The following is a 4,558-nucleotide window of genomic DNA, read 5'->3' as shown; positions in this document are numbered from 1 at the left end:
CAGAATGAAGGGTCCCAGGTTCGATTCCGGCCAAGGGCATGTATCTTGGTTGCAGGCACATCCCCAGTAGGGGGTGTGCAGGAGGCAGCAGATCAATGTTTCTCTCTTATCAATGTTTCTAACTCTCTATCGCTCTCCCTCTCCCTTCCTCTCTGCAAAAAATCAATAAAAATATATTTTTTAAAAAAACAAAAAAAACAATACAGTGAAAACTTTTATGTCCACAAATAAACAACCTGCACACGTTTATAGCAGTTTTAGTCATATTTGCTAAAACTTGGAAGCAACCAAGATGTCCTCCAGTAGTGAAAAAACAAGCTGTTGTAAATCCATACAAACTTACCTAATAATAGACAAACATGTAAATTGACCTTCCCTCTGATACACTCACCAGCCAATCAGGAGAGTATGCAAATTAGCCCAACAAAGATGGTGGTTAATTTGCATACATAGGTGCCCAGCGTCCTGGGTCCCAGGAACATCATCAGCACCCAGGTCACTCTGAGGTAGGCCCCATGTGGGCCCTGAGCCAGGGGGCTCCTGGGCAGGGGCGGAGCCTGTGGGGGGCCCCTGACGAAGCCTAAAGCCTTGGCCAGAGGCATTAGGCCTGGTCAGGGGGCGAGCCAGCAATTGGAGGGGTCTTAGGGTTCCCTGCCCAGGCCTGATGCCTGGGCCAGAGTTGTCAGGCCTGGGCAAGGGGCCGATCTGGCGATCGGTGTGATCTACAGAGGAAACACCTTTGCTGACCACTCATTGGCCAAGCTCCCTGTATGCCACTGGTAATGTTCTTAGTAACTTGGGTAATAGGAATCCAAAAAGGTGATCGAGGGTTTTTCACCACACTTCTGGCAAAAAATAAAACATGAAGGTCCGCTTCTGAAGGGCTAAGAAATATTATATGCTGCCCTAGCCGGCTTGGCTCAGTGGATAGAGCCTCAGCCTGCCGACTATAGGGTCTGGGTTCAATTCTGACCAAGGGCATGTACCTAAGTTGCAGCTCCTTCCTGGCCGGGGCCCAGGTCAGGGCTCATGCAGGAGGCAACCAATCAGTGGTCCTCTCACTTTGATGTTCTCTCTGTCTTTCACTCTCTCTTCCACATTCTCTAAAAATCAATGGAAACATATCCTCAGGTGAGGATAAAAAAAAAATAATAAAGAAATGTCATATCCTATGAAAGACACATCTTGAAAATGCCTAAAGAGAGTTGTCATTTTTTCATGGTGAAGGGACTGGAGTCCTTGTTGATGAAAAAATCTTGGTGGCTGCGGTGACTGGCAGTGGCTGCAGCAGTGGGTGATGGGGCTGGCGCCTTCCCCTGATCAGCCCGGTCACCTCCCAAAAAGGGAGGACAGACTGCGGCTTAGGCCCGCTCCCCAAGGGGAGCAGAGAGTGGGCCTAAGCCATCACTAGGATATCCCCTGAGGGTTCCCAGTATGTGAGAGGGGGCAGGCTGGGCTGAGGGACTCCCCCCAGTCAGGAATTTCGAGTTTTGTGCACCAGGCCCCTTTGTGTGTGTGTGTGTGTGTGTGTGTGTGTGTGTGTGTGTATATACACACACACATACATACATACATACATATATGTATGCTTGAAGGTAATTATTTTTTTTAAATATGATGAGATCTTAGAGAAATCAGAGGTATTTCTAATATATAACACATTCTAATATCTGAGAAAAGTTATCCTCAGCACTGCCTAAGCTCAGGTGAAACTTAATATTGTTTATTTTTAACATTTCTAATGGTTATTAACTAACAGACCGCCAGTGTTGTAAGAGACATGTGAGGTCAGCAGTAATTTCCTTTTTGAGAAGGCTAAGTACAGTAACATTATAACCTTTAAAAAAACTGATTAGCTAACATAATTCCTTTTCTGTGTTGAGGTACCATGTGATATATTTGAAAAGCTTTACTGTTTCTTTTCTTGTTACAGCAAACAAAATTTTTCTTACCATTATTTTCTGATCAACTTTCTACTACCAAGGCTTTATCCTAAAAGAAAGACCTAATATTTTCCAACATAAATAATTTTATAATAAAGTCATCTCCTTCATAGTGAAGGTTTTCCCCTGAGCAATGCCTATAACTTCACTAGCTCTGTCCCACCTCTCCTAACATAGATGGGGATTGCTTTGGTCCCTCTGGTGTCTGTCTCTCTACATTAGTGAGCATTCTCAGGACTGCATTTTTGTTACCCAGAATCTACTACTGTGCTTTGCACACATAGGGTAAAGGAATAATGAAGTAATTAATGAAGAAAAGATGGATAAACAACTATTTATATCAACACACAACTGAATATGTATCTGAAATCAACTGTCAGTTCAAATCAGCAAAGAACTTGACTTTCTGAGTTTTCCTTCCTTTCTGGTATTTTTAGGGTAGAATTAATATAAGCCAAACACTGCCTCTCCTCTTGGGTAGTGAATTCCTACTCATTCTTCTTAGGGCAAAAATTTGACTTTTTTTTGGTGAAGCCTTACAATCCATCAGACAGCACTTTATTCCTATTCCTATTAGTACTTATCACATGGTATTGTCATTTTTCTCCTCTAGCATTATCTAGGCTCTAAGTCAAAGTTAACTATGAATCTTTATGTATAATTCCAAGGTTATTCACTGTATTTTTACAACTTTAGATTTAAATTTGCTGCTCTTGACACATTCTCTATATTCATAGATATAGATGATGGATATAATATATATATTTTTACTAGTGTTTATATATATATATATATATATATATATCCACACATACATATTTTATTGTCAGTTTCACATCATAGGTAATTAACCTTTTAAATTGACTTATGTTTCTTTTTATTCTACCATATCAAGCAATACTATTGCAATGTAGTAAATGTCTCTGAAACCTGTAATAAATAAACTATAAGCATATCGTGAAGATCAGGGGTCCTCAAACTTTTTAAACAGGGGGCCAGTTCACTGTCCCTCAGACCATTGGAGGGCCGGACTATAGTTTAAAAAAAACTATGAACAAATTTCTGTGCACACTGCACATATCTTATTTTGAAGTAAAAAAACAAAACGGGCACAAATACAATATTTGTATTTGCGTGTGGCCCGCGGGCCATAGTTTGAGGACCCCTGGTGTAGATAATAATATACTGCTAAGTTTTGATTATTTAATTCACATGAAGTCCAATGGTTTGAATGTCAATGAACAATGGACAGTCTTAAGCTAACTGAGATCACCACTTATAGGTAAGTAATGAGTATTTTATATTTTAAATATTTCAGCAGTTGAAATGTCCAAAATAAAATTATTTGCCTAAAAATAAGTGACTAAAGATAGACAAATGGACAGTATAATTCTATGTATATAATTCTCTTTTTCATCTTCTCTATTTCATATTCTACTATAAAATGAAATGGGAATGGGGAGTATGAAGACAGACACCTGGAACACATGGTAGGGAGAGAAAGGATCTAGCAAAGGCAATTGTAAAGGTTCCTAATAAAGGAAATCACAGAGTAGATGACAACCAGGTCACAAGGCTTCTTTGAAGCCATGCAATAATGAATTACTAATTAATAATGAGAACTTGCTTCTTCAGCAAGTGCTTGCCTGAGGTAGGTCAATGTGGAATGACACTTTTCACCCAGGTATGGGCTGCGGGTTTCTGCACTGAGGATACTAACTAAAACTTTGTTGCTTGAAATGACTAGCAGTGATCTTTGTGAAATAAAATGGTTGACTGATTTCATTCTGTTTTCTTTCACTTAGGAGGTCACCTCAGGTTGGGAGGGAGACTTCGCTTGAGCAGCATTTATTTTTGGAACAGTCTGAAGGAGGTGCCTCTGTGGGCAAGTCATTTATTGAGCATGAAGAATAAACACAGTTCCTATCTACATAGAATAAAAGTGATAGTATTGATGACAGCATAGATGCATACAAAATGAAAGCATTTAGTTGCAGTGTGGTCCTATATCATTAATATCCGGAATATCATTATCTGTAAATCTTCTAGTTGTTATAGGAAGTTAGATATGAGCAGAGCAAGGACCATGGACCAGGTACAGAAACTCACCAGGGTAGAAAGCCCTGGATGCCCAGCAAGGGGCAAAACTGGGAAAGCAAGCACTTTGCTCCCAGGGTAACTTATCCTCCCGTAGCATATTCAGTTTGGACCCCTGATCTTTCTTATCACTGGTCATGTGGTTTAGGCCCCTGACCTTTTCCTCTCTAAAGATAACATCTAGGCCTCAGTTGTATTTCAGCTCCAGGCCCAGAAAAGCAGCAAAACCAGACAAGTGACGCCATGGCTAACTCAGGACCAGATGCATTGACTAATGACCCCCCTGCCCTAGTACCTACCAATCAGTGGAGACCAAGACTCTGAAAGAGCACATCTGGAAAGCTGATGAATATTCTATTGAGATCCTCTCCTGACATCTTCCCTAAGATTTCCACCTGTAAGAGTTAGGTAAATAAGCTCAGGATGAAGGACCCAGTGTGCGTTCTCCCCTAGGGGAGCAAGCCCTTGCCATTCCCATTCCCCTTATTTCCTTTAAGCCCCCCCCCCCACCACACACA

Source organism: Myotis davidii, unplaced genomic scaffold (genome assembly GCF_000327345.1).
Source record: "Myotis davidii unplaced genomic scaffold, ASM32734v1 scaffold657, whole genome shotgun sequence".
Classification (NCBI taxonomy): Eukaryota; Metazoa; Chordata; class Mammalia; order Chiroptera; family Vespertilionidae; genus Myotis; species Myotis davidii.
Note: the sequence above shows the minus strand (reverse complement) of the source record.